At 40.7% G+C, this 22,831-nt stretch overlaps 1 protein-coding gene across 1 annotated transcript in view; it reads right to left on the bottom strand.

Moving 5' to 3' along the window:
• Nucleotides 1-18,450: 18,450 nt before the first annotated feature.
• The window catches only part of BANK1 (B cell scaffold protein with ankyrin repeats 1), a 325,822-nt gene continuing 321,441 nt past the window's right edge, over nt 18,451-22,831 (bottom strand). Inside the window, exon 20 of the mRNA XM_089680587.1 lies at nt 18,451-19,772. The gene's annotated coding sequence lies outside the window, so the exon portion shown is untranslated. The remainder of the gene's footprint in view (nt 19,773-22,831) is intronic.

Consider the following 22,831-nt stretch of genomic DNA (forward strand, 5'->3'; position numbering starts at 1 on the left):
TTCATTAGTAAGAATTCTGTAATTTGAAGAAAGCTGCTTGTGTGACTTTGAAAGTTTCAGTTTTTTTTCCTCCTTCACAAATTCTATTTCTATTAATTTCTCTTCACTGATCCTGGACTCTCAAAGCCAGCACAGTACAAAGCAATGGGGTGTATTTACTGAAGCTGGAGAGTGCAAAATCAGGCTCACTTCTGAATAGAAACCAATCAGCTTCCAGATTTTTTTTGCCAATGCTTAATTGAAAATGCTGAGGTTAGGAGCTGATTGGTTTCTATGCAGAAGTGAGCCTGATTGCACTCTCTAGCTTTAGTAAATAAGCCCCAATTTCTGAAGCACGTCACTATGTTTTATAACTGTGCTATGTAGGATTTTTTTTAAAGGGTTAGTTCACCTTTACCATAATACTGCCTTTGCAGATAAGGGATGTATATGGATGAAAACAAACAAAATGCAGCTTTGACTAAGGTTGTATAATGCCTTGCTATAGGTGTAGCCTGACTGGAATACTCCCAGGACATTGCTAGGATGTCGCTAAGAGAGACCTAGTCATTACTACTCATCTCCAACATCATAGGAGTAAGCTCAGAGCTACTGCATCAGGGAAGAGAAACAAAAAATGAGGTGGCTTGAATCAGAGAAAGAGCTCACTTCAATGATGGTGGAGATAAGCAGTAATGACTAGACCTCTCTTAGCAACACCCTAGTTCCGTCCTGAGAGTATTCCAAGCAGGCTTCAGAAGATGCGCAAATGGCCTACACCTATAGCAAGGGCATTATTTAACTTTAGACAAAGCTGCACAGTTTGTTTTCTTCTGTAGACACCCTTTACCTGCATAGGCAGTTTTTGGGTAAGGGGAACTAACCCTCGAATGCAGGAGTCTTCAAACTATGGGCCTCCAGCTGTTTAGGAACTACAAGTCCCATCATGCCCCTGGCTGTCAGAGTCTTGCAAGTTCTTAGGACTTGCAATTTCTCAACACCCGGAGAGTCCTAGTTTGGAGAATCCTGCTGTAAAACATTAGAAACCGATCATGTGACCGCTGTGACAGCCAATCAGAGGGGTCACATGAACCAAATGCCCGCCTCCCGGCTTTTAGAACTCCTAAAGGGCTGGGAGGTGGTCAGGTTAAACCCAAAGCCCCAATCTCATGTAGATTTTTCACATTGAAATGAAAAATAGATATTACATAGCAAAATACATGCCCCAAATACTTTATATCAGAGTCCATTTACCACAGTCACGTGACATATATAGATTCTTCCCCAGCACGTTGTGAAATCTGGAGAAGTAGAAAGCAGTAAGCCTCTGATGGATCTATCAAACATTACTCCAGGAAGTATGAGGTGTCTTTCCACACTTACATAAAGCAGGTGCAGTTACATGTTACAAAAAATGAGGAGCTTCTGCCAATCACAATGTTCAACATGTCTCCTCAACTTAAGTAATATGTATCATGGGGGTGGCTAGCAGGAGAATGCTTTATCAATCATTCCTGCTACATAAGCCCTGCTAGATGACACAAAAGTTCACATGGGGCAGCAGGGAGGAGCAGAATATTATTATTATTATACAGTATTTATAAAGCGCCAATGGTTCGCTCAGCACTGTACATTACAAAGGGGGACAGAACATGTGAGAGAACAATACCAATACAATGCAAAACATGAGGGGATCGAGGGCCCTGCTCTTTCGAGCTTACAATCTAGGAGGGAGGTGATAGTGGGGGATGGAGTGGTAGGAAGAGTGGAGGAGGTCGGCAGGTTAGCAGGGGGTGGGGTAGGCTTCCCTGAAGAGATGGGTTATCAGGGTGCGCCTAAAGGAGAGGAGAGTAGGTGATAATCTGATGGGTTGGGGCAGGGAGTTCCAGAGGATGGGTGACACCCTGGAGAAGTCCTGGAGGTGGGCATGGGAGGAGGAGAACAGGGAAGTAGAGAGAAGGAGGTCTTGTGAGGAGCGGAGTGTGCGTGCTGGGCGGTACTTGGATATTAGATCAGTGATGTAGTACTGGGCAGTATGGTGGACAGCTTTGTATGTCAGTGTTAGGATTTTGAATTTGATCCGTTTCGCAATCGGAAGCCAGTGGAGGGATTGGCAGAGGGGGGTGGCAGAGATGGAGCGGTTGGAAAGGTGAATGAGTCTGGCAGCCGTATTCAGGATGGACTGAAGCGGGGATAGTCAGCGGTGAGACAGGCCAGTAAGGAGGGAGTTGCAGTAATCGAGTCGTGATATGATGAGGGAGTGGATGAGCTGTTTAGTGGTTTCTGGGGTTAGGAATGGGCGTATTTTGGCAATGTTGCGGAGGTGGAGTCTGCATGAGTTTGTTAAAGATTGGACTTGGGGCTGGAAGGATAGGATGGAGTCCAGAATGACACCAAGTACTCTGGCCTGCGGGGCGGGTTTGATGGGAACATGAAAATGTAAGTGCTCTAGCTGCCCCTACAACTGATGAAGAGTCACAGGGGGCAGCTTGCAGCAAGAAAAAAAGAAAATGAATGGATTCCTGAGTACAATGGTGGAGGATGTGCACCGAAGGTGGCAATGCTCAGCTGGGGAACTGGCTTCTCCTAAGTTGCCACTAACAATTAGGCAACAAAGAGCAATGGCAAGAGCAACCAAGTATTTGCAAATGTAGAAAAATTGAAAGATTGCAGGCATCTGCTAAAGTGTACACTGACTACTTTTATAGATAAATACACTTAACAAATTTGAAAAGTAAAATGATGCTTAAATCAGCGGTATAGCCAGGGTATGGCCCCTTACTAAGGACAACACTGTTCTAATATTCATTAGGTTTTCATACAAGTCGCTCACTGGCTCTGTGTGTGATTAGGTAACACATTGTATAAGTAAGTGATTGCCTGACAGAAGGTACATCGCCGTATGTTAGACAGAAATGTAGACCATACTGCTTTTAGGATTCTTTTTATCTGCTTTGTCACTGAGCTCTGCATACTGTATAATGAGCCAGGCAAATGAGCAGATGGCACAATAAAATATTTATGATTCTATGATTTGTACTTTAGAGATTTCTGCAGAATGTACAGTGCAATGTTGTAAGAGTGTAATATTGCTGTTGTATATGCTATACAGTTTAAGGCGATATTCTGGTCTTTAATGAGTCTCATTTGTCATAGCTCTATAGTTTATTACAAACATAGATAACAGATGTAATTTAAATGACCTTAAGGGTTAACTGAAGGGTCAAAATGATATATTTTCTGTGGAGGACAAAGTATATACACTGTAAACATAAGATTAGCATTCCAGACAATATGACTTTTGTTTTGAATAGGTGGAAAAGTTAGAACCCTTGTCAACTTTTCATTGTTACAATCCAATGAAAGTGCCAAACGAATGTCCAAATGTCCAAGAGTCCAAGGAAATATAAGAACCAAATTGTTTCATAGTAGAATAAATCCAATGCGTTTTGGGGGCAAACATACTCTGGCTTTATCAGGGCTTAAGATTTTTGAGTGTGCTAAATGGACTCTGGGGAGCAGATACAAAATAGATCTGCAATGTAATTTACTTCTTGGAAATTTTAAAGAAGGTGGGTTACGCCAGTGATAGCGAATATGGCATAAATTTATTTTATCATTAAAAACCTTGGATCCTTGGATGTCTGTTTGGCGCTCTCATTGGATTGTATGTGGATTCTCAACACTGGGTCCTTTCCCTTTTCCCCAATGTGGGGAGTGCTGCTTAACAAGCGTGCCCAGTAGCAATTTCAGTGACCCTTAGAAAATTTTAATCCAGAGGCCTGTTTGATCTTGTGTTTGAACTTTTCAGTGTTGTCTGTGTCCTAATTTGGGAAATTGCATCTTATTTCCTTTATATGTAAAGAATCTCAAGCAAAGCAGGAAGTCAAAAGAAATCCCCCTTACATAGGCATCAACTAGAACTGGTACAGTATGAAAGGTCAAGCAAAGGAATAAATGAAATGACTGATTTTTTGGTCAAACTAAATTGGTGAACAATTGAGTCCAGTCTCCAAACATGTAAACAAAGGGGTGTATGCGGAAAAAATAAAATCAGTGTGGGCCCACCACCAATATTCATATCAAATTCCTTAGATATTCTATGGATATTTTGGGGAACTCCATGCAAAATAACAAGAAAAAAAGGTATGAGGTTCCTCCAAACCAACACCAGACCCTGATCCAGGCATGCAGCCTGGCTGTCCAGAAATGTCCCCTCCCCAAACTATACCAGGCCACATTTCCGCAACATGGGGACCTTGTGACATCATTGACCAAGTCCATATTCGATCAATGTGATCACTTGGGAGACCTCACTCCTTTACTTTTAGTGGTGGGGCCCTGGGAGATGCCATTTAGCGAGAGTAAGCAATGGGAGTGGATTATGTCAGTTAGAGATGGGCTGCATGTTCGAGTTGAACGTAAGTCCGACTCGAACATGGGCTGTTCACATGAATGGTACGGGTGTTCAGCAGGCTGTTCGCCCGATGCACCCCACATTCCATTGTGCCCTGACAGTGCATTGTGATTGGCCAAAGTATTGCACCTCACCACAGGTCAGGTGCAATGCTTAGGCCAATCACAAGGAATGATGATGTCACAAGGTCGCCCCCACCCCCTTGTGACTTCATCACCCTATTTAAGAACTGTCATCATGGCGCAGCTGTCAGATGGCAGGGACCAGCGTCAAGGGCAGAACGGATTTTGTTTTCTTTTTTCAGTCCATGGTGGCAGCAGGCATTGTGATTGATGTAAGGTCTACTTCGGGGGAATTTTTTTTAATTTTTACTTTTAATAAAGGACTTGTTAAAGACTGTCTCCTGTCTTTTTTTACACTACACTTTTTTTTGTGAATGGGTAGCGGTACCATGTACCCCATACTCATTCACATGGGAGGAGGCCAGGATTCTGATAAGCCCCCCGTCTGCAGACCCCCACAACCACCGGCCAGGGTTGTGGGGAAGAGGTCCTTGTCCTCATCAAGATGGAGCCAAGGTGCTTTGGAGTGGAGCCCCCCTGCCCCAAAGTACCCCCCCATGTTGAGGGCATGTGGCCTGGTATGGTTCAGGAGGGGGGTGTTTGCTCGTCCCCCCCTTTCCTGACCTGTCAGGCTGCATGCTCGAATAGGGGTCTGGTATGGATTTTGGGGGGGGCTCCCACGCCATTTTAAAAAATATTTTGGCGTGGGGGATTCCCCTCAAAATCTATACCAGACCCAAAGGGCTTGGTGTGGATGGGAGGGGGGGGACCCCATGCTGTTTTTTTTTGTAATTTTCTTAATTGTCGGGCAATGCCGACAATTCTTTTGACATTCAGCTGTCAATGGGGGACCTCTCTGACAGCTGAAACGTGAACGAATGTTTCATTACTAAAATACCGCATGACTTAATAATATAACTCATGCAGTATTTTAGTAACTGAGCGGTATCTTACCGCATACTCAGATACGGTAAGATACTGTTCAGTAAATTGTCCCCTCTGTTGAAGTTTGCGGTCGAACTTTTGGCAGGTTCGAATGTTCGACCGCAAACCGAACAGTGGAGTCTTCAGCCCATCACTAATGTCAGTGGACGTTGTTCATTATGAACTTCTAAGTGAGTGAAAAATCAGGTTTCCTACACTACCACACCTGAAGTTCAGCTTTAACTTGTATGTATTAATATGTATTTTAATATGTATTGTAATGCTAAACTAAACCCCCAGACTCACAAGCTTATCTCTTTTTGATGGGTACTGAAGAGTGCCTAGTACAAAAGTTGATATCACTTATAGTTATTTTTGTTGTTAATTATTTTTGAAATGTTTATTTATTAAGAGAATCAAATAATCTGTATCAAGCCTTAAAGTACTTGTAAAACCTCACCTTGTAAAACAACCCATTCAGTTTAAAAAATAAATGAAAGGCAAAACATTGTGTGTATAGATACAAAAAATATTCTAAATACTTTTTTCCCTTTTATTTAAATAAGTGATTACATTCCCTCTGTTCTCAGCTGCATAAAGAGGTGAGGACAGAAGGACAGAGAAACAGCAGGACACTGGTCTTTGCAGTGAAAGGCTGTGCAGGGGTGAGTTGCTAGTATAAGTCTGGTCATTGGGCAGGCTGCATTCCCAGCATAGCTAGAGAACTGACCATGGTGTGTTTTCCTGCATAGTGTAGTCACTAAGAGAAAGTATGTTTTAGTGTGGCTTTTAATAGGAAAGCAGGGGGACTGACAGAAACACCAGGGATGTTACACAAAGGAATCAATACAAAGAGAACAGGATACTTTTTTAATTTTTAAAGCACACGGTACAGCAATCACATATTAGCAATATAAAATGTTGGGTCTACATATTCTTCAATGTAGGTAATCTAGTGAATTCCATTGTGATCCTAACATCTACTGCTCAAGAATAATGGGGGCCTTTCCCCAAAATGTATTAGCTGTATTTTAATGCATCAAGACCTGCATTGATATGAGTCTTGTCTGCAGTTCAGCTTTACAAAATGTTCAGTTTTTGTATTACATGTAAATATTTTGAAGTCACAGACAGCCAATCTAAGCAGAGATATAACCAAGAAAATAGATCCAGTGATAGTTTCTATATACTATAGCTTTCTGCTGATATTCTATTTTTCAGTTGCTGGTACATAATTAATTAGGTTGATTTATGCTCTGGCACCATTACTGTATGCTCCCTTTTATTGAACCATGCATAATTTATATTTAAAGCATCTTTGTCAGCCATTTTAAGACCTTATTTTATAGCTTTAGCCACACATTAGTGATTAGTGGTGGTCTATCAAGCATGTCTGTATAGTTGTTTACAATTGCTTCTTTGGGAAACAGTGATTTTATCACTGGGTTCAGATTAATATGCTGTATTAAATAGAGTACTGTTCTATACTATTAATTCAAACTCCTGGAACATGAACTTATTTGGCTGATGAAAATACTTGTAAAGCTAAACTCCTCTTTGTGTGAATGGTCCCTTAACCTCCATAGCGGTCTGATTATGTCCATATTTCTGTGCTCAAAGCGGTACATTTTTTTGCATGGAAATATGTATTTTTTTTATTGTAGGCCTGTAATTTTTAGGAATAACTCACTGAAATCTGTCTGAACAAGAGTCTAGTAAACATCCTGGGTATGTTAAAATTTGAAACACAAAATCATAAATTATAATTTAATATATAATCATAAAAAATAATAATAATACATTTAATTCAATAATATAATCAAACCAAAAAAACTGAAATTTGAAATATAGCGCTAAGTTCGCACATCACTGAGCAAAGTCGCAAAATCGTTTTCAGTGTCTGATGACGAATTTCCCCACAAATCAATATCACTCAATTCCGCAAGTAGTTCTAATTTACTATCACTGTTCTCTAGCTGGTCTAAAACCGCTTTTGACCTAAAGGGACACTTTTTGGACACCATGGACTTTTCTCAGTTTCCAGGCAGAAAGAACGTTAAAAATGCAGGCAGGGCACCGGGCAAAGCACTAGAGACAAAATGTATGTGAAATGGTTTGATACAGTAATGTTTTACTATGTGATTGTAGTGTATTTAGTGAATGTCACTTTTTGTCATTTTCAAATTTCCCGCCGTTCCGTCCCCGTACGTCCTGACGTCGCAGGGGACGGAACCCAGAAGACGGATGCTGGCATCAGCCGGAGGACATTGCTGGGGACACTGCAGGAGGGACATCACGGGAGTGCAGGACAAGGTAAGAGAAGAACAGATTCCAGAGCAACGCTGCATGGTATTCCCGAGTGTAGCTCGGGGTTACCGTTTGTGGTACTGAAACTTTACCCCGAGCTACACTCAGGAATACCGCCAGGGAGGTTAAAGTTGCAGGTCACAACTCTCTGACATCATCCTAAACAATGCAGCAGTCCTGCATTGTATGAAAGCATGCAAAGGACCTGCCCGTAATGTGGAACTGTCAGACAGCAGAGGAAAATGCAGGGTGCAGTGGGAATAAATTATGATGTCACCTCCTTTGTAATGTTGGGCTAGATGTTTGAGTCGAACCTAAGTTGGACTCCCACATCAGCTGTTCATGTGTTCGGCAAACACACAAATGGTAAGGGCCCCAAAGCACCTCACCATGTTGAGGGCATGTGGCCTGGTACGATTCAGGAGGGGGGGCCACTTGCTAACCCCCTTTCCTAACCTGTATGCTTGGATAAAGGTCTAGTATTGATTTTGGGGGGACCCCTCCATGCCATGTAAAATGTTTTTTTTTGTATTTTTGTGGGGGCTCCCCTCGAAATCCATTCCAGACCGAAAGGCTTGATATGAATGGGGGGGGGGGGGGCCCCATACACTTTTAAAAAGAAAATTTTAATTGACGGGCAATCCCAATGTTTTTTTTTTACATTCATTACATTCATGAAAGTATGTTTTCACTACGAAAATACCACATGACTTAATAGTATAACTCGTGCAGTATTTTAGTTGCTGTGCGGTATCTTATGGCATACTCAGAAGTGGTAAAATACTGCTTAGTAAATTGTCCCCTCTGTTCGAAGTTCATGGTCGAACGTTTGTTAGGTTCGAATGTTTGGCTATGAACTGAATGGGGGGTGTTCGGCCCATTACTATTTACAAATATTTTTTTAATTGTCCTATTTGTCCCTAATAAGATACTACAGTTAGGTTCCTGGCACATGTGGTAAAGTAGTTTACAAATGAAATTAAATTTTTCTGTGTTTGCTTTTTTCAGGAGAATACTGCATAAAAATTTACATAAAACATAAAAAAATGCTTATGTGTAAAGGGGGAAAAGAAAATTCTAGCATCTTCTTTTTTGTCTTTGGTAATATATCCATCAACAGCATTATAAGGAACACAGTTGTGTGCACAACTCTAACAAAAGTGGCTGATAGGATGTTCCATTGACATCTGTCATTTAAGCTGTGATGCAAAAAACCTAGCTGTCTTTTTTTTCCAAAACTCAGAAAACAGCTCCTGTAGTCCACCTTATGGACATATTAAAACCCATCTTCATAGTTAAAGCATATGTAAAGCAAAGCTTATTATATTAAAATGAATATTTAGTCAGCCACCAATTGTGCAAGTTCTCCCACTTAAAAAGATGAGAGAGGCCTGTAATTGGCATCATAGGTAGACCTCAACTAGTACAGACAAAATGAGAAAAAAAATCCAGACAATCACATTGGCTGATTTGGAAAGAATGTATTTGCAAATTATGGTAGAAAATAAGTATTTGGTCAATATCAAAAGTTCATCTCAATACTTTGTTATATATCCTTTGTTGGCAATGACAGAGGTCAAACGTTTCCTGTGAGTCTTCACAAGGTTGGCACACACTGTTGTTGATATGCTGGCCCATTCCTCCATGCAGATCTCCTCTAGAGCAGTGATGTTTTGGGGCTGTCACTGGGCAACACAGACTTCCAACTCCCTCCAAAGGTTTTCTATGGTGTTGAGATCTGGAGACTGGCTAGGCCACTCCAGGAACTTGAAATGCTTCTTACGAAGCCACTCCTTCATTGCCCTGGCTGTATGTTTAGATCATTGTCATGTTGGAAGACCCAGCCATGTTTCATCTTCAATGCCCTTGCTGATGGAAGGAGGTTTGCACTCAAAATCTCACGATACATGGCCCCATTTATTCTGTCCTGTACGTGGATCAGTCATCCTGGTCCCTTTGCGGAGAAACAGCCCCAAAGCATGATGTTGCCACCCCCATGCTTCACAGTAGGTATGGTGTTCTTTGGATGCAACTCAGCATTCTCTCTCCTCCAAACATGACGAGTTGTGTTTCTACCAAACAGTTCTATTTTGGTTTCATCTGACCATATGACATTCTCCCAATCCTCTTCTGGATCATCCAAATGCTCTCTAGCAAACTTCAGACGGGCCCGGACATGTACTGGCTTAAGCAGGGGGACACGTCTGGCACTGAAGGATCTGAGTCCCAGGCAGCGTAGTGTGTTACTGATAGTAGCCTTTGTTACGTTGGTCCCAGCTCTCTGCAGGTCATTCACTAGGTCCCCCCGTGTGGTCCTGGGATTTTTTCTCACCGTTCCTGTGATCATTTTGACCCCACGTGGTGAGATCTTGCGTGGAGCCCCAGATCGAGGGAGATTATCACTTGTCTTGTATGTCTTCCATTTTCTAATTATTGCTCCCACAGTTGATTTGTTCACACCAAGCTGCTTGCCTATTGCAGATTCAGTCTTTCCAGCCTGGTGCAGGTCTACAATTTTGTTTCTGGTGTCCTTCGACAGCTCTTTGGTCTTCACCATAGTGGAGTTTGGAGTGTGACTGTTTGAAGTTGTGGACAGGTGTCTTTTATACTGATAACAAGTTCAAACAGGTGCCATTAATACAGGTAATGAGTGCAGAACAGAGGAGCCTCTTAAAGAAGAAGGTACAGGTCTGTGAGAGCCAGAAATCTTGCTTGTTTGTAGGTGACCAAATACTTATTTTCCACCATAATTTGCAAATAAATTCTTTCCAAATCAGCCAATGTGATTGTCTGGATTTTTTTTCTCATTTTGTCTCTCATAGTTGAGGTCTACCTATGATGCCAATTACAGGCCTCTCTCATCTTTTTAAGTGGGAGAACTTGCACAATTGGTGGCTGACTAAATACTTTTTTGCCCCACTGTATGTTGTTTGCATGGATAATTGATGTTTGGGAATATTAGAGAATAGAACATATTACTGCTGCTCTATCATAGTTATTGTCGTTCTTAACTGCTGCTGTTTACCTGTTTAGATCATTGATAATTTGAAATAAATAAAATGAATAATGAAATTCATAATCTTATTTTTCTTTATAATTTAACCACTTCCATACCGAGCACTTTACCCCCTTCCTGCCCAAGGCAATTTTCAGGTTTCAGCACTCTCACACTGTGAATGACAATTGTGCATTTATGCTACACTGTGCCCAAACTAAAATTTTTATAATTTTGTTCACACATCTAGAGCTTTCTTTTGGTGGTATTTAATCACCACTGGGGTTTTTATGTTTTGCTAAATTAACAAAAAAAGACCGAAAATGTTGGAAAAAACCCATATTTTTCTTTGTTTCTGTTATAAAAGTTTGCAAATAAATAATTGGTCTTCATAAATTTAGGCCAAGATGTATTCTGCTACATTTCTTTGGTGAAAATAACCCAAATCAGTATTTATTATTTAGTCTGTATGAAAGTTATAGAGTTCACAAACTATGGGATATATCTGAAAATTGATAAGTCCTGAAATACTGAGAGCCAATCTAATTTCTTGAGGCCCAAAAATGTCAGAACAGTACAGATATCACCCAAATTACCCCTTTTTGCAAAGTAGACAGTCCGATGTATTTCATAAGAGGCATGGCGAGTTTTTTGAAGTTGTAATTTTTTTGTCATAAATGTTTCGGAAAATGAAGAAATTACAAAAATTGTTTTCACAATTTTTTGTACATACTGTCACCAGTGCAGTACAGCATCATCATATAGCTGGTGTGGCGGTGATCAGGGACACTGACTGGTGACAGTATGAAAAAACAAATTGATAATTTTTTTTCAATTATTTTACATTTATTTTTTTATTACATTTTTTTCTATTTTTTTAAGATTTTTTTTCATATTACACTATAACCAAAGTAGTATAATGTTACCATAGTAACATTGTACTACTTTGGGGAAGTGATCAGTATTTTTTTTTACACAATTTGATTGCTTATAGCAAAGAATTTGTTTGCTATAAGCAAGCATTTAACCACTTGCCGCCCAGCCACTGTAGATATACGGCGGCAGGGCGGCACTCGCAGGCAAAACCACGTTTTAAAACGTGTGTTTTGTAAACAAATAGGGGGCACGCGAGGCGCGCCGCCGCCCTATCTGTCCCGCCGATCACCGCCGCAGATGTGAGTCGCTGGGTCACAGCCGGTCCTTAGCGGCTGTTTCCCGGCGATCGGCGGCAAACAGTGACAGACAGCACAGCTGCAGTAGCTGTGCTGTCTGTCACTTCCCTGTCAGCTCGAGGATGAGCTGATCGAAAAAGAACAGTTTCTCTTTCTCGATCAGCCTTGTCCCGCCCAGTACACACCCCCGCCCCCTAGTAAAACACTCCCCTCACTCCTATAACCCTTCCCTGCAAAATAAAGTTAACCCCTTCCTCCCCATTGCCATTAGTACAGCGTCAGTGGTTTTTTTTTTGCACTGATCACTGTATTAGTGTTTTTGGGGATGTCAGTGACCCCAAGTCAGTACCCCCCAATGTCAGAATGTCCGCCGCAGTCCCGCAGTCCCGCCATAAGTCGCTGGTCGCTGCCATAAGTCCCTGATCGCCGCCATAATTCGCTGATCGTCGCCATTATTAGTATAAAATAAAACCTAAAAATCCCAGTATCTTTCCCGCCATTTGTAAACGCTATAACTTTCACGTAAACCAATTAATTTACACGTATTGGGTTTTTTTTTTAGCAAAGACATGTCGCAGAATGCATTTTGGCAGAAATGTATGACTAAATTTGATTTTTGCATTTTTTTTTACTGGACATGTTTTATAGCAAAAAGTCCAAAATATTGTTTTTTTTTCCTCAAAATTGTCAGCCTTTTTTTTTATAGCGCAAAAAATAAAAAACGCACAGGTGATCAAATACCACCGAAAGAAAGCTCAATTTGTGGGGAGAAAAAGGATGTAAATTTCATTTATGTACCGTATTGCATGGCCGCGCAATTGTCCGTTAAACTAGCGCAGTGCTGTATAGCAGAAAAATGGCGTAAATTGCAGTTTTTTTTACCATAGATTGTAGACGCAATAACTTCCACACAAAGCAATCAATATACACTTATTGGGATTTTTTTTACCAAAAACATGTAGCAGAATACATTTTGGCCTAAATTTAAACCAACTTTGAGTTTACTATATATTTTTTATAGCTGAAAGTAAAAAATATTGTTTTTCTTCAAAATTTTTGGCATTTTTTGTTTATAGCGTGAAAAATAAAAAGCGCACAGGTGATCAAATTACACCGAAAGAAAGTTCTATTTGTGTGAAAAAAAGGACGTCAATTTCGTTTGGGTGCAGCATTGCATGACCGCGCAATATCAGTTGAATTAGTGCAGCGCCGAGTAGCAAAAAGAGGCCTGGTCATTAAAGGGAGTAAATCCTCTGGAGCTCAAGTGGTTAACTGAATGAAATCGATTCATTCAGGTTTTTTTGTTGTGATTAGCTGTGCTTGGCCACGGCTAATCGCATAACATAGATGGGCTGTGATTGGCCCAGCCTGTGCATGTGATGACTGTGACCAATCTCAGCTAGACACACTTGTATATAATGGATGGAATGAATGAAGCCATCCATTGTATACAACTGTCATGTGACCTGCTGTGATTGGTCTCAGCAGGTCATATGGTAATGGCATCGGGGCCGGTACACAGATCTGTCATCGGCCGTGTCCGAGGTACATAACCAGTGACAGATCTCGCCACAGCGCGGCCCTGCGAGCATGTGCAAAGCGCGATCCGGGAAGGACGTCATATGACGCCCTACTGGAGAGACAACAGGCTCACCCAGCCATCATTTTACTATAGACTGTGCGGGAAGTGGTTAACCATATAGCTTTATAACATACAGTATAAGCATCTCATGCATATGGTGGCAATATGATGATATAAAATAAGTATAATAGTCATATTTTTTATACAGCTTTTATTTAAATGTATTTATTTTTTAATATTCTTGATTACAAAATATTGCATTTTTTAGAGCTTACAAATTTTTTTTAGCTTTTTTTAAAAAAATTTAAGCCGAATGGAAGAAATTAGGCAGCACAGTGGCTAAGTGGTTAGCACTTCCATCTGGCAGTACTAGGGTCATTGGTTCGAATCCCAACCACTGCACCACCTGGCTGAGTTTGCAAGTTCTCCCTGTGCCTGCGTGGGTTTCTCCGAGTACTCCGGTTTCTGCCCACACTCCAAAGACATGCTGGTAGGTGAATTGGCTCCTGTCTAAATTGGCCCTAGTATGTGTATGTATGAATGTAAGTTAGGGACCTTAGACTGTACGCCCCTTGAAGGTTAGGGACTGATGTGAATGTACAATATGTATGTAAAGCGCTGTGTAAATTGACGGGGCTATATAAGTACCTGCAATAAATAAATAAACAATAAACAACATCAAAACAATAGTTGTATCAACAGTTTTCTGAATGTTTATGAATAACAAAAACCTATAAATATTGCTTACTGTGTGTTACAGAAAATAGGAAAAATTCAAACGAGGAAAAAGAGCAAACATAATCAATATAAATATCAATTGGTAGTATATTAAATATTTTCTATTACACCATTTGCACCCTGTATTTCTTTGTGTAGCCATGTCTGTCTAAATGTATTAAATTTACCCCCCAAGTCCATGGATCCAGAGCTTTATTCAGCAGAATTTGTGAAGACACGAGATAGGAACAATTAACTGATTTAGGTGAATCAGTTGAAAGGTGAAATGGTAAGTTGACCAACAATTCCAAGGAACTATTCACACTACTTATAGAAATGATCTACTGTTAGTTCTGTAGCATCACCAACAGTAATTAGCCATATAAAAAAAATTGTGTTTTATATTTTCTCATTTTATACAAGGCATAGGTGGAAAACTGGGCTGCATTAGAATTTTCTATACAAATCTGTGAAATAAATGCTTTTAAGTTTACTGTACTTTCAGTTTGATCTACTTAGCTAAATTCTTCTCCAATTTATACATTTTGTAAATGATGAGTAATAATACTAAAGTGAAATGAAAAGAAATGGCAAGAAAGAAGCAGACTGTTATAAAAAATAGTGAGGGATAATCGTTTTCAGCTTCCCTCTATTGCTTCTAATGGATTATGCCTGGCATAAGGTCACATACTGTAAATTATTGGCAGCATTTCAAATAAATTGGTGAGTTCTTTACAATCTGGTGATGAACCTGTCTGCAAGAAAAAAAAATCACTGCATTATTTCCTGTGAAAAAAATAGGAAGCTGAAATTTGATCCTAAGAGTTCACTAAGTTCAAGGGTATTTCCAATCTAGTAATGAGTTAGTGATTTGGAAAATTTAGTAATGTATTAGCGATTTGGAAATTATTCCTTATATTCGTCATAATGTGTGTGTTTGTCTGTATGCGTGTGCTTGTGTGTTTTGAGCCTCATAAATATAACAATTTTAAATATGAGTTCTCGAATTCTACGTTTTTGCTGAATAAAAGAGTAGGAATCATAAACTTTAAAAACTGGGATCATACAAACTAATTATAGGTGACAAGGGTAAAATGGAACTTTTATTTTTTAACTGCATGATAGGACATTTGGGAAAGGAACTCTGAACAGGTATCTAATTTCATTATTTTCTTTTCTCTGCAGTTCTGGCAAAAACGGCACTCCCAATTTCATACTCTATCAGCGGATTATCTTTTCCTAAGTGCTTTTTTTTCATTTAGAAACATTGAAGTGCAGTGCTTTTACTGGTCTTTCAGAAATTTTAAATCATGACCCATGTTACATTCACCTCCAGGATTATTAACCCTATGGCACACCTTTGTGTCATCAGCAAAAAGACATACCTTACTCACCAAACCTTTATTTATAAATTTTACAAGATATTAAACAGAACAGGACCAGGTACAGAGTCTTGCGGCACACCACTAGTGACTGGTCTCTGTTTTGAATGAACCCCATTTTCAGCCAACTCTGATGTCTATCACTTAGTCAGCTTTATATGTACTGAATCATCCAAAGGTTTAGTCTTACCAAATTTTTATGAGATCATTATGTGGAACCATAACAAATGCTTTGCTGAAATTAAGATTGGCTATTTCCACAGCACCGTTCCTGTCAAAAACATTTAAGATATAGTAAAAAAAATCCAGGCAGATTTGTTTGACATGATCTGCCCTTAGTAAAGTCATGCTGCCTTGGGTCCATTAAGTCATGTGTTTTTAAATGACCATTGATCCTGATTCTTAATAGTGTTTCTGATAATGTTACCACTACAGATATTAAACTCTCTTGCTTGTATTGCCAACTTCTTCCTTACTACCATTCTCGAAATGACCTTTCACCACAAGAACCAATCCGATTCTCCAGTTAGTTTTTGTTAGCATCATTTACTTCTGGGAAGATTGAACAGACGTTATTGTATAAATAGTTTGTTAAATCCAGGTAAGTTATTGTATAATGGTTTGTTAAATCCAGGTCTCTGTTAATATAAGTCTTGTACCCAGTTTTAATTTTTTTGATCCCACAGGATCATTTCTTTTGTTGCTGATATATCTATAAAATGTTGTTTCTGCTTCATGGATTTAGCCTTTTTCTTCTTTTGTTCTTTAGCAGCACTGATATTATGGTGGCATCTTTATGTCTACTGTTCTACACGTCTTGCCTATAGTTTCCTTGTATCTTCTATATGCCTAATTGTTTTTCTCCCATCTGATTTACCTATCATCGCCCCATTTACAAAATGATCAGTCCTCACTGATAACTGACTCTCAGTCCTTTTAAAATCTAAAAATTTTACTTTTTCATAAGATTCCTTCATTTTTGTTCTAATATCAAACCAAAGATATCGGTGATCACTAGAACCCACATTTTCTCTCACCTCAGGATCAGATGCTCAAAAAAATCAACAGTTGTCTTACCAGGCTCCATTGTGTGAGTTATATTGCTACGTCCAACTATGCCACAGGATATCTTCCCTAAGATGCAATTCTATGTTCCCTTATCGGTCCAAGGTCTTTGAGCACCTATGTCAGACTTCTCCGGGTGCCTCAAGCACTATCACCCTTATATACTCCTCACTGAACTCTGTAGCTTTTCACCCATTTTTTATAAATCTAGCTGGGAGACGGGCCTGGGAGCCTCTGTGGAACCAGAGGACTGGACTAAAGCATAGTCAATTGTCTCCAGGTGCCAATTTAACATGTCCACAATGGAAGCCACATATAAATTCTCTTGCTGTGGTATTGGGTCCCTGCCCACATCGTGAGTGCAAATCCCGACTTTACTCTCAGGTGTTTCTGCAGCTGTGGACAACGGGGATATATGGTCCATATATGTCTCAAAGGGTTTTGGCCCTGGGTATTTGGCCTTCTGTACTCCATCTTTCATATTCCCATTCCAAAAGAAACAAAACTAGCCCTGCTACACTGTCCAATTATGGGTTTATTTGCGCACCAACAAAAGTTAGCCACCTACCTATTTATAGCCACTAAACGGGTCATAGCCAAGGCATGGAAGAAACCTTCAGTCCCTTTCCACAAGGTCAGGACTACCCTGACTACTCTGATGTTGCATGAAAAGATGGCCAGCATTTTACATGACTCTTGTGATAAATTTTTGAAAGCATGGCACCCTTGGTGGACCTACACCTTCCCTACCCTATCCCCATTGGGTTTAGGTATACCTTAAGTCTTGATTGGGATCTAGGCCTGTTTCCCTTCACATTTCATTCTTTGATCCTTTTCCTCTCTTTAATTTTCTTCTCTTCCATTTCTTTCTACTCTGGTTTAATCCCCTTCTATGTGGAACGATTGATTGATAAATCAAGCACTCACTATTCGACCTGTTCCTAGGACATTGAAGCCATAATGTGGCCTATGTCGCATGACTGCATTGTGAATATATATAATGTCTCCAAAGTGATATAGCCATCTCCTTTGCAGGAATATGTTAACCTATTGGTTTGAAACCCCTGCACGGGCAGACAGTTGTATTGTATTATTATACATTTCAATAAAAATATTGATACAGAAAAAAATCAACAGTTGTCAGTGCCAGTTCTACAATTTAATCTCCTTGGGTTGGGCTTTTTATTACCTGTTTTAGAGAAACCCCTTTCAATGCCTCCAACCTATCTTTGCTCATGCTTGTAAGCGTTGTTTAAAAACTCCATATTGGCATATTGAAGTGACCCATAATTAGAACCTCTCCCTTTATTGTCATTTAAGTTATCTTGTAACTCAACAAGATATTATAATCCCCAGACTGTCCTGGGGGCCTATATACTACTCCAGTTCAATGGGAATATTCCTGTCTAGATGTAGGCAGACCCAGGGGGTTACATGTAGTTCATTTGTTTTCTGAATTAATGTTGGTTTTGTGCTATTCTGTTGGTTTTATGCTATTATCTCTTTCATTTCAAGCAGGTATGATTAATAGTTTAATGTGCTTTCATTAGTTTCAACTGATAAATTGATATTTAAAATGACAGATTAGAGAAAATGTTTAGATATTAGATGGAATCTTGTGACATATAAAATCTAATCTTATTTTAGTCAACCAATCTAAAAAGGTTCATTTATAAATAACAAATATGGAAATTGTTTTAGAGGCTTGCTTATACAGTATTTACTGTATATATTGAAATAGATGTGTACTTGGAATGGCCATCTTTGGTCCTCATATGTGCTTTCTGTTCAATATAATTGGTACAGTTCTTGTCCTTTACTTCTTTTATGTCATTGACAGTCTAGATATAAGTCTAATTAAAAATTTATTGGCATTGCCCCTGGGCAAAACCTTTCTGTGTCAGGTTACATGGTTTGGAATAACACATACACACTAAGTGGCTTATCTTGTAATAATTGATTTACAGCAATTGTTCAGCAAGAATTCTTATATTATCACAAAATATATGGTCACACAAAAATCATGTAGCATCAACTATTAGCACAAAATGAATACCGAAAATTCACAACATTTATCCTTAAAACACTAAAAAACAATGAAAATAACCTTACTCACACACATACACATTCACATACTCTGTCAAATGATGAATGTGCAAGTTTCACCATTTAACTAGCCATCTAATCTCAAGCTCAGCAACCAACCCAATGATAAATTTATACACAAGTACCATTTAAGCAGAACTCCAGTTTGTTTTTTGTTTTTTTTACTTATCCTTACTATCAGAAGGGGTCCTGACTTTTTAAGCTATGCATTAAAACTCACTTTTCTGTATGTAGGGCAACTTTGTTTCTTTCCAATCCTTCTATGGATTCATATGAATATCTGGCTGCACAATATTTAGCTCCATGTGGCCGGATATTATCATGTTATTGTCCCCATAGTTCTCAGATCTACAAGGATGGTGTAATAGTGCAACTGCTACAGCCAGCTGGCTTTACTAATAGCCAAAATTACACTCAAGCCTCTAGTAGCTTAAACCACATAGACGTCTGGGATACGTAGTCCCCATACTGAGTGTTGCTGCTCCCTGACCACTTCCAAACCGTAAGGAGGAATGGGAACAGAGCAGTCACAAGATGACAACTTTATACTTAAAAAAAATATCTATAGAGACATTTAAGATAAAGAAAATGAACATACGTTGACCAGGACAGGGGTGGGGGAACAGGTTACTTGGGACTAGGGGTAATAATTAATATATTGACTGGAGTTCTGCTTTAGTATGAGTTCCTTATATGTTATAGTACACATATGTGAATTGCTACAATGTATGAACCCATACATTTACCTTCAAGTTCTTTTTGCACACATTGATATATTCTTGACTCCAATACATATTCATATTTGAATAGTACAATTATTGGCCTTTTATATATCAAATATTTCTATTCTGCAATAATAAATTAAAGCCATACAACGTTCTGAGAAGACAAAACAAGCCCTGCAACCCATGGTCTCCTACTGTCTCTTTTGTTCTGACAAACACAAGCATAGTGCAGGTAGTCTGAAGAAGGTAGGCCATGTCATTGGCCAACTTTAAGTAAGTAATAGTTGTTCCACTTTTGTACACTGGATTCTTCAATAAGTCTGTCTTTATGACCAAAGCCTGTAAAGAAAAAAGACTGTTACCCAGTACTAGGAAAATTAACTTGATATGGTATGTTGCTTATAAGTAAGATTGACATGCAGCAGTGTAATTATTTAAAGAGGGATTACCAAAAAAGAAAAAAGAGACCCCACTAATTTATTTGTAATAAAATGAAAACGTCTCACAGCACTTTAGTAAAATCCTATCCAATTTTCAATATGATCTATAAAAAAATATGGGGGCCACCTATTTGATAAATGCTTCCTGATAACCACACCAATTTTTATGGTAGGTGCACAACAGCTAATTAATTCTGAAAGGCAGATAAATTATCATGAATTTAAGTAAATGTAATAAAATTAAAAAAATTATAATGAAACAAACATAGAAAACATATCCACTATGAAATCTTATTATTACTATCCTATGTACCTTTGTTATGAACCATAATGGTTCTCTCTGCTGTTTATTCGTACTAATTTGCCTGTCATATAATCTAGTAGTGATGACCTTGATGTTCGAGTAGGCTGTTCGTGTGTTGTGCATTATGATGGGCCAAAGAAATGCACCTGACCACGAGTCAGATGCAATGCTGTGGCCAATCACAGCACAATTGGGTGGAGCTAGCGGTGACATCACCTCTAGCTCCGCCCAATTGTTTACATATGACTGGCAAATGTCAGATTGCAGCGAGTGCTCGCCGAGTTCTCAGCGGGTGCAGACGGGTCGCCAGGCGGCAGGCTTTCTTTTATTTCGGCAAGTCTGCGCTATTGTGACAACGCTGGACAGTGATTACCGATGGATTACAATAATGGAACCATTTTTTGGCTTTTTTTAAAATTAGTTTTTTAATAAAGGACTTGTCAAAAACTGTTGTGTTTTTATTTACATTTTGCACTGTTTTTGGTGAATGAGTAGGGGTACTATGTAATCACAAGTGGGGGGGCCTGGATCTGGGGACCCCTTGTTAAAGTCACCTCTAAGCAGACCCCCACAACCGCAGCCCAGGGTTGTGGGGAAGAGGTTCGATACATTGTACAGATGTGCAACTTTGCAGGTAGTTTAAGGGGACCCCCCAGGCATGAAGGAATTTAAATGAATTTTTCTTTTTTTTTTACTTTAAGCAATAAAAAATTATTGCCCCTTTAAAAACAGTACTTTTTGATTTTTTTAATTCACTCATTCATGTCCCTGAGTCCCCATACCCCTTTTATGGTCAATAACTGGAATATAAGCCTTCAAAATGGGAACTTTTGAATTTACAAGTTCGAGTCTTATAGACTTGCATTGAGTTTGAAGTTCAACAGAACATAGGGGTGTTCAGCCCATCACTATAATCTAGTTGTTTCCAGAACGGTAGCCTTTAGAGATGAGCGAATTATTCAAAAATTCGATTCGGCTGATTCGGCGAATTCGCGGAATAAATTCGATTCGAGTCGAATATATTCGCTGCGAATTTAACTTATAAAAAGGGTGTTTCTAGGCTTCAGAGAGCCTTTATATTAGTGCAGAACACTGTACCTTTAATTTAAATGCCCTTGGAGTCTGCTGGGGAAGAGAAATAATACTGTCAGTCAGTATGACATGCAGATGAGTGCCGTCGATCTTAGAATCACCGCACACTTCACTCATTTGGGCAGTCACGGGGCCAAAACCAGAGTGTGGAGCCACAGTGTGGCGGTGGAGGCAGCAGCAATGGGAGGCCATACAGCACCCTATGACAAAATGGAACCCACCAGCAGTGTGAGGAGACCTGAAAGTGGCAAATGGCAGAGTGTGGCGATGGAGACAGCAGCAATGGGAGGCCGTACAGGGACCCATGACACACTCTGGACCTGGCAGCAGCAAGAGGAGGCGGTACAGGGGCCCATGGCAGATTACGGGCCTGGCAGCAGCAATGGGAGGCCGTACAGGGACCCATGACACACTCTGGACCTGGCAGCAGCATGAGGAGGCGGTACAGGGGCCCATGACAGATTACGGGCCTGGCAGCAGCATGAGGAGTCGGTACGGGGGCCCATGGCAGATTACGGGCCTGGCAGCAGCAATGGGAGGCCGTACAGGGACCCATGACACACTCTGGACCTGGCAGCAGCATGAGGAGGCGGTACAGGGGCCCATGACAGATTACGGGCCTGGCAGCAGCATGAGGAGTCAGTACGGGGGCCCATGGCAGATTACGGGCCTGGCAGCAGCAATGGGAGGCCAGTAATCTGCCAGCACCCTATGACAAAATGGAACCCACCAGCAGTGTGAGGAGACCTGAAAGTGGCACATGGCAGAGTGTGGCGATGGAGACAGCAGCAATGGGAGGCCGTACAGGGACCCATGACACACTCTGGACCTGGCAGCAGCATGAGGAGGCGGTACAGGGGCCCATGACAGATTACGGGCCTGGCAGCAGCATGAGGAGTCGGTACGGGGGCCCATGGCAGATTACGGGCCTGGCAGCAGCAATGGGAGGCCCGTAATCTGCCAGCACCCTATGACAAAATGGAACCCACCAGCAGTGTGAGGAGACCGGAAAGTGGCACATGGCAGAGTGTGGCGATGGAGACAGCAGCAATGGGAGGCCGTACAGGGACCCATGACACACTCTGGACCTGGCAGCAGCATGAGGAGGCAGTACAGGGGCCCATGACAGATTTCGGGCCTGGCAGCAGCATGAGGAGTCGGTACGGGGGCCCATGGCAGATTAAGGGCCTGGCAGCAGCAATGGGAGGCCGTACAGGGACCCATGACACACTCTGGACCTGGCAGCAGCATGAGGAGGCGGTACAGGGGCCCATGACAGATTACGGGCCTGGCAGCAGCATGAGGAGTCGGTACGGGGGCCCATGGCAGATTACGGGCCTGGCAGCAGCAATGGGGGGCCCGTAATCTGCCAGCACCCTATGACAAAATGGAACCCACCAGCAGTGTGAGGAGACCTGAAAGTGGCACATGGCAGAGTGTGGCGATGGAGACAGCAGCAATGGGAGGCCGTACAGGGACCCATGACACACTCTGGACCTGGCAGCAGCAAGAGGAGGCGGTACAGGGGCCCATGGCAGAGTGGCGAAGCGTAAGCAGCTTAA

This window comes from Staurois parvus, unplaced genomic scaffold (assembly GCF_062004578.1).
Source record: "Staurois parvus isolate SC_StPar_1 unplaced genomic scaffold, SC_StPar_1.0 ptg000244l, whole genome shotgun sequence".
NCBI classification, from domain to species: Eukaryota; Metazoa; Chordata; class Amphibia; order Anura; family Ranidae; genus Staurois; species Staurois parvus.